The 13757-nt window shown below is 38.7% G+C and overlaps 2 protein-coding genes across 13 annotated transcripts in view; both read right to left on the bottom strand.

The window, feature by feature from the left end:
- Positions 1–13757, bottom strand: part of LOC135227856 (leucine-rich melanocyte differentiation-associated protein-like) — a 464639-nt gene that overhangs the window by 258237 nt on the left and 192645 nt on the right. The gene's annotated exons all lie outside the window — the stretch shown is intronic.
- The window catches only part of LRMDA (leucine rich melanocyte differentiation associated), a 1290642-nt gene that overhangs the window by 1095156 nt on the left and 181729 nt on the right, over positions 1–13757 (bottom strand). For 10 of the 12 annotated variants that reach the window (XR_010318034.1, XM_064269069.1, XM_064269071.1 and 7 more), the window contains exon 1: positions 1–13757. This exon is cut by the window's left edge and continues 21916 nt beyond it; it is cut by the window's right edge. The exons of the other annotated variants lie outside the window; for them this stretch is intronic. The gene's annotated coding sequence lies outside the window, so the exon portion shown is untranslated. 12 annotated transcript variants of the gene reach the window in all.

The raw sequence follows: 13757 nt of genomic DNA, 5'->3' as shown, positions 1-13757 counted from the left end.
GGGGCAGTTCTACTCTGTCCTATAGGGTCACTATTGAGTCAGAATAGACTCGGTGGCAGTGGGTCTGGTTTTTGGTTTTAGAGATCATGTGAGAAGCACATACCATGAGTCACCAGGCAAAGTTGGGGATCACTCCATGGCTTCCACAACTCCATCTACAGGAAAAGCCAACTGTCTCAGGCCATAAGCTACTTAACCAGGTGCCACTTACCCAGGCTGAAGACCACAAGAATCTAGCTGTGGCTTGTCTGGCACCCCCCAGGGGCAAGATGGGAAAGCTGGCTAGGAAATAAACAAGAAAGGATGCACACAGCCTCTGGCTTGAACTTCCATGGAATCAGTAAATTTTTGCCACTTAGGACAAGCCATGTTATTTGTAACTGTCAGAGGAAGGAAAATCTGTAATTGTTAAGGGGGATGAAGCCTGTGCAAATTCTTTCCTGTGCAAAGTGAACAGTCAATCACTTTTATAAGGACAGCAACAACTGAAACTATCCATTCGTATACTTTCCTTTAGTCAACAGTATTACCTTTAGTAATCTGGGGAATGTGCATCCATAAATTACAGAAAGTGTTATTGCATTGCTGAATAAACAGCAACATTTCCATCAGCAGCAGCAGTGGCAGCCCCACAAAGGTATAACAAACAGACTCAATCATTTTCTTGTCAAGCTTTGCAATGACTGCAGAGTTTACTGCTGGAGATAATGTTGCTTTCCTCAGCATTGTGTGCCAAACTGCAAACTGCTTATTAAAACAAAACCTCTTTTTCGGAGCAGCATGAGTTGGATAATCACTTATTGCACTCAAGAAAAAACAGGTTTGGTGCCCAGAGGAGGTGAGCAATCAGGCATACGTGTTAACATTTGGTTGGTAAAAACTGGTTAAAAAATAAATTATCTGATGTTGGGGTGGGGGAAGGAATAAGTTAACTTATTAACATCACGGCGCCCAGGTTGACTGTTTCCCTATTACATCATTCCATTTTTTGATGATGTGTTCAAAGCACTGAGCTAGAGTGCCTGAGAGAAGGTTGGGTGGGGACGGAGCGGGTCACTGGAGAAGGTGGTTATGGAAGGAAACCAGAAACGAAATGCAGCCTTGTGGTCTTCATGTAAAGAAATGTCTAGAAGAAACTGCATTCTTGGGGCAGGAGATAGTCCTAAACATAGCAAAGAAGGAGGTGAGTAAACTTTAAGGACTAAAGCATTTGTGACTCAACTATTTCTGAAGACAGCACCTATTATTACTATCCAAAGAATCGCTTGACATACCCAAGCCAGCTGATAGCATTGAAAATCCACCCTCAATTTTCCTCACTTAAAATAGACTGACAGCCATTTTATGGAGCCAAGGAACCGGTGTGCTGAGGAGGAGCCTGGGAGGCCTGCCATGTCAGGAGTGTGGCTCTGTGAGGCAAAACATTATTCCTGACTACAGAAGAGCTGCGCCAACACTTCCTTTTTTTTTTTTTTTCTTTTCATGTCCATTAAAGATGAATTAATATCAAGGGAGGCACACCCTCTTCCCCTGACCCACCGCTCCACTGCCTCCATGCTGCCGATAGCCTTGTGGTCCCAGATGACTGCTCTGAAGAGGAAAGCCTACGCTTTGGATGTCCCTATCAGAACATGACAGGGGCCCTGGTGGTGCACTGGTTAAAAGCTCAGCTGCTAACCAAAGGTCAGCAGTACGAATCTACCAGGCGCTCCTTGGAAACTCTATAGGTCAGTTCTACTTTGTCCTGTAGGGTTGCTATGAGTTGGAATTGATTTGATGGCAATGGGTTTGGTTTTCGGTTTTTGGTATCAGAACAGGAAATGAGACTTTGAAGACTTTATTACAACTTTGAGCAGCATATGCGTTTGACTCCTATCGTTGCTCTAAAATAAGAATGAATATAAAACAAAGAAAAAGACTATAAATGTAGGGTGGAAAGGCAGCTCTAGTAACTATCATCCAACTTTAACAACAGAACCAGAAGAAGATATAGGCCAGCACGCAGCCACGCTCCTCTTTACCCTGCTTCCTGCTTTTCTTTTTACTTTTTTTCGGATCATTACCCCCACCTGAGACGATGTTGTTTAGGAATTTACTGGCATGCTTATTACCTGCCTCCCCCACAAGAGTGTAAACTCTATAAAGGCAGGGACTCTGTCTTACTCAGAATGATATCCCCAGCACCTAGAAGAGTACCCAGCCCAATAAATATTTGATAAATTACTTTAAAGTTATTCAGTAGCTGCAGAGAAAATATCCTTATGAACATAAACTAGAGACCTCTGTCAGAGACACAAAAGACGGTTTCTGAGTGCGAACTCTGAGTCCTGATTGTAGGGAGGACTGTGGGGAATCCAAAAGAAACAGAAAATCTTTACTCTCACTTCTTCAAGAAATTGCAGAAATAAGTTACTGCTCTTGAATTGAGGATGAGTCATAGCAATTTTGTTTTGTTTCAAGACCAAAAAAGAAAGAAATTGCTCATGGCCTAATTAAAAGGAACCTCAATAAAGACAGAAAACCTGTACTCAAGACTCACTTTTGCCACCAGATATGACTGGGGACATGTCCCTTAGGGCACATTTGTGCCTTTGTAAATGGGGATACAAAGGTTTCCCTATATGTTTTTAAATGATATTTTTAAGATGACATTATTGGTATGGAGAAATAAGAACAGAAAACAGAATGCCTACAACATTTGCCATCCGTCTGTCAGTTTGTCATACTGTGGTGGCTTGTGTGTTGCTGTGATGCTGAAAGCTATACCACCAGTATATCAAATACCAACAGGTTCACCCATGGTGGACAGGTTTCAGCAGAGCTTCCAGACTAAGATACACTAGGAAGAAAGGCTTGGTGATCTACTTCCAAATATTAGGCAATGAAAACCCTATGGATCACAGAATATTGTCCAAGTCTTAGACTCACTTGCTTTGGACACATCATCAGGAGGGACCAATTGCTGAAAAAAAGACATCAAGCTTGGTAACCAGAGAAGGCAAGGGAAGCCCTCAGTGAGATGGACTGGCACAATGGCTGCAACAATGGATTCAAACATACCAACAATCATGAAGATTGTGCAGGACTAGGCAACATTTTGATCTGTTATAAATGGGCTCGTCATGAGTTGGACTAACTCAACAGCAACTAACAACAACATCCATATAGTCACTTAATTAAACCCTAACATGTTCAGCCAAACTTATATCAAATTGTATTTAAATAAAATATTGTAGACATGAATTACCACCTATTTATTTACTGCAAGAATTAAGAACATCTGAAGTCTCTGGAATGTTTAAGTCACTATTAAATGCCACATATTGTAGTAGTTACCAGCTTCCAAAGGCATATGTCACCAATTTCTACCTCTCTTCTTCTGCCAGCATTTTAATTCTCTCCTCACTTTTCTTCCGCATCCCTCACCATGATTTCTTTCTATTCATTTCTCCTGATCACGTGCCTGATTCTCCAACTATTTTCAAAATTTAGATCACGTAATATTTATTCTGGTGAATGAATACCAAATAAGAAAATATTTTTTAAAAAGTTAACCATAAAAGTATTAGAAGATGACCATGGAGTGGAGAAGTCTCTTCTACCAAAAATCCAAAAGCCATAAAATAAAAGATGATAAATTCAGTTCCATAAAAATCAAGCACATACAAAAATTTTTCATGACAAAACAAAAAATTATGCAAACAACAACAAAAACCCACTAAAAATCAGAAAGCAACCAAAAACTAAAAAAGCAATTGCACTCCTAGCACATAATACAGGCTGCATGCATGTGTATACACTGTTATACATACACAAAACATACACATGCACAGAGACACACACACAATTTTAAAAAGATCAAACCCATCAGAAAAATAGGCAAAGGATATAAACAGACAGTTCACAGAAAAATACAAATGCCTCATAAGTATATTATAGGATGCTTAGCTATACATTCATAATGACAGAAATGCAAATTAAAATACTCAATGTTATGGATTGAACTATGTCCCCCCAAAAATGTGTGTATCAATTTGGCTGGGCCATGATTCCCAGTATTGTGTTGCTGTCCTCCATTTTGTGATTGTAATTTTATGTTAAAGAGGATTAGGGTAGGATTGTAACACCCTTACAAGGTCCAATGCAAAGGGAGTTTCCTTGGGGTGTGGCCTATACCACCTTTTATAAGAGATAAAAGGAAAGGGAAGCAAGCAGAGAGTTGGTGATCTCATACCACCAAGAAAGCAGTGCCAGAAGCAGAGTGAGTCCTTTGGATCCAGGGTGCCTGCATCCTTTGGACCCAGGGTGCCTGCTCCAGGAAGACTGATGAAGGCCGACAGAGAGAGAAAGCCTTCCCTCGGAGCTGACGCCCTGAATTTGGACTTTCAGCCTACTTTACTGTGAAGAAATCAATTTCTTTTGTTAAAGCCATCCACTTACGGTATTTCTGTTATGGCAGCACCAGATGGCCAAGACACTGAGAAACCATTTTTTACCTGTCAGATTGGCAAGAAACCAAGAATTTAATAACACACACTGTTGGTGAGGCTGTGGGGAAACAAGCATGTGTATAACATTGCTGATGAGAGTATAAATTAGTTCAACTTTAGAAGAACACAATTTGACAATGTCTATCCAAATTACAAATGGATATATTCTTTGACTTGGCAAGTCTCTTTCTGGGAATTTATCCTACAGATATCCTTGCAAACATTCAAAATGAAAGTTCAAGGTCATTCATTACAGCTCTGTAATAGTAAAAGGAAGAAAACAACTGCAATGTTCATTAATAGTGCATTGAATAAACAAATTATGATTAATCTGTACAATGGAACACTATGCAGCTATAAAAAATTAATGAGAATGTTTTCTATGTGCTGATACGAAGAGTTATTTTTGTTACGTGAAAAAAGCAAGGGATAAATTGTGTGAATAGAGTGCTATCTTTTATATATAAATGGGATAGAAATAATATGTATTCAATTTTGCTTGTACAGTAAAATCCACAAAAACTGGGACCTGTGTAAAGCAGAAAGAAACCTGTCAGAGAAGGAAAACTCAAATATTTTCCACTAAAATGAGTGATAGAAAAGTGGTAAGAATGAAACCTGTCAAAAGAGGGAAACTTGCAAAACACAGAAAAACAATACAATCCAGTCAAGTTCCAGGTTTCACTGTATATACAGAATTGCAGAAACTGTGGAAAAATACAAAAAAATAATAATAATAAACAGTAAAAGTTATATTTGGGGATAAGGGACAAAATGGCAAGAAAACTTTATAATTACCTTTCGTATCCTTTAATTTTTAAATCATGTGGATATATTACCTATTAGAAAACTGAAATTGATAAATAAATAAACCTCCACTCACAGAGTGTTAGAATATTAAAACACTTGTGCCAGGCTTGTGTGGCCTTAATAAGGAAAGGAAGGAACTAGCGTGGACTGGGCAAGAACTAGCATGGACTGGACTGGGGGAAGTTTCTATGAATTTTGGCCTTAAACTGACCAGGAAATTACTGTGACACCCACAACTCAGCATTCTCTTGGTAGAAGGACTACAGCTCCAGTTGTTCTACTTTCTTTCTTCGGCCCTTTCTTTACCTTCTGGATATCTTGGTAGCACACTTCCCAGGTACCCCTCCTCCCAGTACCACACTCTGCTCTGCCATTTCCTTCTCTGCCTTACCCACAGATTCTCTTTCTCTTCACATCCCCATAATGTATTCTTCACGCCATCCAATTGCACTTCTCCCAGATTTTGTTGGGTTCACAGGACAACAGGAAGTAGCCACACTGGGAACATGATGCTAACTTGAGATTCTCAGTAAATAGATGAAAACAGTGCCTAGTTTCATTAAAAAAAACACAAGAACCCCTTTCCATTTCTCTTTCTCCAGCATTCAGTTGCACAAAAAGTGGCCTTACAGACAAGATTTTAGTGGTTATACGAGAGACAGCCATCACACACTGCCTCATCTAAGGTTCCTGGCTCTGCCCACAGCCCTGATGAAGGAATGGTTCTGAAGGACCACCATTTGAACCAATGAGTCACACTTCCAGCCTCAGACCACAGATGAAGGGCACACAGTCGAAGGGTGGTCATCCATACAGGCGAGCAACCTATCATGTTAGATTGGGGCCATCTAACTTCCCATTCTTTGGATCTCAACTCTGTCATTTAAAACTACTGATTCTAGATGGTTCAAGTTTTCCAAAGATTTGACCATCAACTGCCTTAGTCGAGGCAACCCTCACAAAACCATGAGCATTGTGGCACACCATGAGAGACTCTAAAGTAATGCAAATTAATCTATTCATTTTATAACATGCACCTTTTTAAATAGTTTCGTTAATTATATGTATGTACGTATAAAAAAGGTTAACAAAGTAAAAACTTCAATAACAATATATTATCTAGGCATATTATTTGTCTTGAGAGGTTTCTAAAATACTCAATGGCTTCCCCTCAACAGAAAAACACACAAGCCTGACTATTATAACATGTTGCTAACATCCTTTGCAATCCACTATTAAAAGCTACTATGAATGCAAATTTCAGTTTGGCCTATATGCATACCATCCCAAGTTCTACACTGATGGGCTCAAAATAAATGAGATTTTATTATACTTGAAAAATAAATATGGGCAAGTGTGTGACACCAGGCAAAAATATAAAGTAGTGCCACCACTTTGGAAAACTGTTGGGCAGTATCTACTAATATTGAACATATAAACGCACACTCTATAGCCCAGCAATTCCACTCTGAGGTATGTACTCATCAGAAATGGATATGTAAGTTCACCAAAAGACAGAGAACAATGTTCACAGCAGCCCTATTCATCATAGCCAAAAACTGGTAACGACCCAAATGTCCACCAACAGTAGAACCGCTTTTAAAAATCTGGCATATCCACACAGTAGAATAAGATATAGCCATGAGAATGCGTGAACATTGCTACATCAACATGAATGAGTCTCGCAAATATAATATTGCACAAATAAGCCAGAAACTGAAGAGGGCATACAATATGATTGCGTTTACATAAAATTTTAAAATAGACAAAACTAATCTCTGCTGTTAGAGGACAAGATCGTGGTTACCCTTGGTAGGGGGAAGGGTAAAGTGGTGACTGGAAGAGGCACAAGGGGGGCTTCTGGCTCTGGGGTGCTGGAATATTCTATATCCTGATCTGAATGCTGACTACACTGGTTTGTTCACTTTGTGATAATCAATCTGATGTGTGCTTTTTTGTATTTATGTTCTACTTTAATTAAAATGTTGATTTAAGAATGATATTTTGAAAAAAAAAAATGCCTGAAATTACCCTCCAAAGCCTCAGGTACCTGAACTTAATTCCTATCATTAGCTGCTGACATGTCCAAATGATTCTTTGGCTACTCGTTAATAATGGAATCAAAAGGCACTAATCTCATTATCGCCTGTCAGCAGGCCTGTCAGAATGCTCTTGGCCATTAGTTGCCCGCTGTTGCAATCAGTCAGAGACTTGCAAAGCACCCAAAAAGAGACACAAAAACAGCAAATTTAGTTTTATACTTGTCCCACTCACCTTTCACCAACTTCATTTCAAATTCTACACAGCCCACCGAATACGCTGCCTTCTCTAAGAGGCCATCCAGGACTGTTGTATTCCCCAGAGAACTCCCACTCTCTGAACAACTCACGCATTTATTCAGTCACTAACTCCTCCATCCACATATCCATCTAAACAGTTACTGAATACCCACTGTGTGCTAGGTGCTCAGGATGCAAAATTGAGTAACACATAATTCTTTCCTCAAGGGTTCACAGTATTATATGGGACTCAGACACAAAAAAAAGGATTATAATAATAGACCCATACATGGAGAATAATGAGAACAAATGAGAGGGACATAAAAGCCAATTTGAGGTAAGGAAGAAAAGGAAAAGATTCCTAGAGAAGATTACACATAAAATACACCTGAAAGGATGAACAGAGGTGGTCAGTGGAATGAAGATGAAGGCAGCTTCTAGCACAGGTAACCACATGAGCAAAGAAATGGAGTCAGTAAAAGGCTTGACAAGGGGGCAGGGGGGTACTGACATGCAGGGAACTACAGACAGTGCCATGATGTCAGAGAGTAAAACCTGACTGAAGGCAGGGTATAGCAGGAAGAAAGCAAACCACATGAAGGAGATGAGACTTCATCCCAGAGGGGAAGAGCAATTACTGTGGGTTCTGAGTAGGCACTGGTAGGGTCAAGTTTGTCTTCAGGAAACTGTGTGGAAAATGGAATTGCAGAGGCAAAAAGGAAGAGAGATATCAGCAGTAAAAAAAAAACAGTAGACCTGCTGAAAAAGGAGAAGAGTTTGAACCAGGGCTCTGGAGAAGGGATAAATTCAAGAAATGTTTAGGTGGTAAAATCAGAAGGGCTCAGTGACTGACTGGTGGGTATGTAAGAGGAGAAGAGAAAGGGGAATTGATGAGAACTGAAGAAGGGTGACAACAAATGAAAAAACACAAGAGCAGGGGAAGGTTAGGGTGGGTGGGAGGAAGGTGATGATGTCAGCTCTGGAGATATTAAGTTTCAGGAAATACATTCAGCTGGAGAGTTGAAGATCTGAGTCTTTGAGGTCCAGGAAGAAAACCTGGCTAATTAGAAGGATGAGCTCATCAGACATACTAGTAATGGAAAGTCTGGAGTGGATCAATGAACTAAGCGTAAGGACAAAAACCATAAAATTGTTAGGAAAAAAAAAAAAAAAACAAGGGTAAAGCTTAAAGGCTTTTTTACAATGCATCTTAGATATAAAACCAAAAGCATAAGCAACAAAAGACAAATTGGACCTCACCAAAATTAAAAATTTTTCTGCACCAAAGGACTTTATGAAGAGTGGAAGGATAACCTACAGAATTGGAAACCATAAATCTGATAAGGGTTTAATATCCAACTCCAACCACAAAAAAGCAAAAAAAACTAACCAAAAAATGGGCAAAGGATTTGAACAGACATTTCTCTAGGAAAGATATACAAATTGTCAGTGAGTAGATGAAATGATGCTCAATGTCATTAATCATTAGGGAAATGCAAATCAAAACCACAATGAGATACCACTTCACACCCACTAGTACGGTTATTATTAGAAAAACGAAAAACAACAAGTGTTGGCTAGGATATGGAGAAATTGGAATCTTCATGCATTGCTGGTGGGAATGTAAAATGGTACAGCTGCTGTAGAGAACGGTTTAGAAGTTTCTCAAAAAGCTGAAGATAGAATTACCATATCCAGCAATTCCACTTCTAAGTATATATTCAAAAGAACTGAATGCAGGGACTCAAATAGATACTTGTGCATCAATGTTCACTGCAGTACTATTCACAATAGCCAAAAGGTAAAAACAACCTAAGGGTCCATCCACAGATGTATGGATAAACAAAGTGTGATATACATGTATCATTCAAAAATAGAGAAAAATGAAGTTCTAATTCATCCTACAACATGGATCAACCTTGAAAACATCATGCTAAGTGAAAAAGTTAGATGCAAAAGGATAAATATTGTATGATCCCACTTATACATAAGAGCTAGAATAAGCAAATGCATAGAGAGAAAAGTTTATTAGTAGTTACCCGAGGCTGGCAAGGGGGGAGAATGACAAGTTATTGTTCAATGGGTTCAGGGTTTCTGTTTGGGATGATGAAAAAGTTTTGGAAATGGGGAATGGTAACAGTTGCACAAATGCTGAATGTAATTAATGTCACTGAATTGTACACTTAAAAAATGGTTAAAATGGCAAAATTTTTGGTATATATATTTATCACAATAAAATTTTTTTAAATGAAGAATGAAAGAAGATACAAAAAAGAAGGCAGATTTGTTTAAAATAAAGAATAAGGAGAACACCTAGAAATAAAATACAGCACTCATATTAAAATTTTTATTTTGATTCAGTTAGATGAGCTAAACAGATTAGATACAACTGAAAAGAGAATTTGTGAACCTATGATAAATCTGAGTAAATTATCCAGTATCAGGAAAACGAGATAAAGAGGTGATATTTAGAAATACATGTGACAAGGAGGATAGAATAAGATCCATGATACAAGCTAATGTGCGTTTCGAAAGAAGAAAAGAGAAGGGGGAAAAGGTAATAATCAAAAAAGATAACAGCTGGAAATATCCCAGAAAGGGAGAAAAAATAAAGACATGAATTCTTAGACTGAGTAAGCTCCCTCAGTCCTAATGATTTTAAATTTAAATATCCAGACACAGAGAACAGTAATGTAATGAAAAACCTGAAAGCAAGGAGAAAAATCTTTAAAGAAAGTACAGAGAAAAGACAAATTACCCTCAAAGAAATGGAAGGCTTAGAACAAACTTCAATCAGTAACAATAAATTCCAGAAGACAACAAAATAATAGATTCAAAGTGTTGAGGGAAAAATAACTGACTAGAATTTTATACCCAGCTAAATTGTACTTATCTTTATGCCAAAGTAAGACATCTTCAGACAAAGTGAGAAAATTCCTACATTTAAATCATCACTGAAAGATCTACTCAACACTGTACTTAGCACAAACTGAAACCAGAAGAGTGAATAGAAGCAGCAATGAATCATATAAACTGGTAAAACATTTACCCCACAAATATTTATTGAGCACTCTCTCTTACATGCCAGGCACTTTTAGACTCACTGTATGAGTCGGAATCCACTCGAGGGCAGTGGGTGTGGTGGTGGGGGATACCAAAGTAAATAAAACAAAGTCCTTGCTTTGTTACATATGATCTGACAAATGGTGGTAAGTGTACTGAGAAAAATAAAGCAGGAAAAGAGGACAGGGAGTGAGAACAGAGGTTTTAATCTATATTGTTAAATCTAATTAAGCATGGAATACTAAAAATAATCATAATTATAAATTTTGAAGGCTTAAAAATAAGAGATCAAGATTTGAAGACTAAGACAATAAGGATCATTTGGATCAGATAGATTTAACAGGCTCAGAAATCAGTGCTAGAGAATAGAGTCAAGTTTCCCAGGATCTTATCATATTTCCCTCTCTTTGTACCAGCTTTTCCACAAATCATCAGATCTCACAATGGAGTTCCAAAAGTCTCGTGTAGACTTAGCAGATCTAGTGGATTACTTGTGTCTCTTTTTAAGAGGACAGAAACCTTTGCTGAAGCCACTTGGCAGATCTTCCCTTGTGCTCATTGGCCGAAACAGTGTCACACGCCCATTTCTAAACTAGTCATAGGCAAGGGGAATAGGATCCCAATATCTGTCTTAAAATAGTCCAGATTTAACCCCTAATGCTAGATATATAGGTAAAATGGATAAGGGGAAACATCCAGACAAAGTCACAACTTTTCTGGCAAGAAGGAAGAAGGGAATGCCTGCTGGGAAGGCTACAAAACAGTGTCTGCCCCACCTGTCATCTGTCTCAACACTTACCACACAGTCTTTAATTACATGACACTATAATCACACCTGTAAACACCATGGCAGAATGTAACACTGGAACTCTGAGAAAGGAAAGGAACCTCATGTGAATCAACTTCTATCTATAATTGCAACTGCTTTAACCAAAATCCACCGCATGTGCTCAGGGGTCATATATGTTAACCAATCTATATAACTATCTTGTGAGTTCAGTTACAAGACTAAGAATAACAAGACCATCCATCCATCGCCACATCAGTCTCTGAAGATGGCAGATCTGAATGCTTCCCATGCAACAGGCAGAACCATGGTCAAATCATACAGAAATTTAAAGCTTCCCCAATACCCATATAAAAACTCTCTCCTCAAACTACACGGTCATTTCCAGATTAGCTAAAATGTCAAAGAAGTATGCCTTTTAGTAAAGACCAATTCCAAATTATTATCAGATTGGAGGGAGGTTACAGAAGTGATTGGGTAAAGTGGATTAAATATTTTCACTTCTACTACAAGAAATTGAAATTATGATAATGGGATTTTAGAGCCAAAAGGACTTCTCAGAAGAGTACTTAATGACTTCCACATTTTACAGATGAGGCTTTGTGCAAATCAATGGCACCAAGGCTGGGACTTTGACAAAACATTTAATCTAAGAGAAACCTTCTAAATATCTTTGCTATCACATGCCCTGGGGAAAAGAAAGTATACATTAATTCAAAAATTCTCAGCCTTTGCAGTGAGCCAATTTTGGGTTGTTCCCGGGCCCTGCGAAGTTCAGTCTAGTGACCCTAAGATTAAAAATTCCTCCTTTTGATATAGATTACATACTCAGTTCAAATAAGAACACTGAGTTTACGATTTCTCACATCATTATTTATCCCGTTGCTGTCTAGTCGATTCCAACTCATAGCAACCTTATAGGACAGAGTAGAACTGCCCCATACAGTTTCCAAGGAGTGCCTGGTAGACTCAAACTGCTGACCTTTTGGTTAGCAGCCATAGCACGTAACCACTACGTCACCAGGGTTTCCATCAGTATTTAGATGTAGAAAGTATTTCCACGCTAGTTCCTTCCTCTGCCCCCTGCTCAATCCTACTGCATCAAACCCAGTGAGTATAAATTCAAGAAGTTCTATTCTTTTCAAAAATATCCCAAGAAAAAGAGAATGGTAATCTCATATTGTGAGCTAAATATTTGCTCTGTCTCCTGTCCACCACTGTATCTCCAGGTCTAACAGAGTTCCGGAGGGAGGAATTGAAGGAGATATAGATACCTGTCATCAAGTCAACTCCAGCTTATGGTGACCTATGTACAACAGAACGAAACACTGCCAGTCCTGTGTCATCCTCATGATCACCAACATGTTCAAGTTCATCATGGCAGCTATTATGCCAATCCATCTCACTAAGGATCTCCCTTGCCCTCTCTGGTCCTCTAGTTAACCAAATATGATGTCCTCCTTCAGGGGTTAATCCATCTTAATGACATGTCCAAAGCAAACAAGTCAATGTCCTGTTGTGATCCATAAGGTTTTCATCGGCTAATTTTCAGTAGCTCGTCAGGCCTTTCTTCCTAGTCTGTCTTACTTTGGAAGCTCTGCTAAAACCTGTCCCCCATGGGTGGCCCTGATGGTATTTGAAATATCAGTGGCACAGCTTCCAGTATCACAGCAACACACAAGCCACCACAGTATGACAAACTGACAGACGACTGGTGAAACAGGGTAAGCAATGAATAAAAAAAAAACTAGTGCCATCGAATAAAGGTATTTAAATAAGTAAATGGATCAATGTAGTCCTTTTAAACTTTTCAAGATACTTTCAAACCTATCATCTCAAACCCACAATCCCTTAAAAGCTAGAAAAGGCAGGTTTGATCATTATTCCCATTTTATAGATGAGGAAATACAAAGATACTGGCTGACTTGCCTAACGTCATGTATCCAATTAAGAGCAAAATCGGGACTAACACCTCGTTTCCTCTTTGGCATATCTATTAGACCAGTGGTACACAAGAGCACTTTTTCAACTGGAAATAGCTGTATAAATATAAGCTAGTCTTAATATACTGTATACCTTCCAAAGCTAAACAGAAATATCTTGTGGATTATCTGCTCACTTTGAATTATCCCAGATGCTCTACTCCATCAGCCTGGAGAATAGAATTGGCCATGCCTTAAATAAAACTGCCTCCGCACATGTGAGCTATCCAGTCAGCAAAGGCATGAAAAATGACGTTTTCCACTGGCTAGCTCACCACCACTCACCTCAACAGTCCCCAAGTAATCCTGCATAACTTTAGCATCACCCTTGATCTATTTATGCTAA

This window comes from Loxodonta africana, chromosome 16 (genome assembly GCF_030014295.1).
Source record: "Loxodonta africana isolate mLoxAfr1 chromosome 16, mLoxAfr1.hap2, whole genome shotgun sequence".
Lineage (NCBI taxonomy): Eukaryota > Metazoa > Chordata > Mammalia > Proboscidea > Elephantidae > Loxodonta > Loxodonta africana.
The sequence above is the reverse complement of the archived record's forward strand: the minus strand, read 5'-3'. Positions and strand labels throughout refer to the sequence as shown.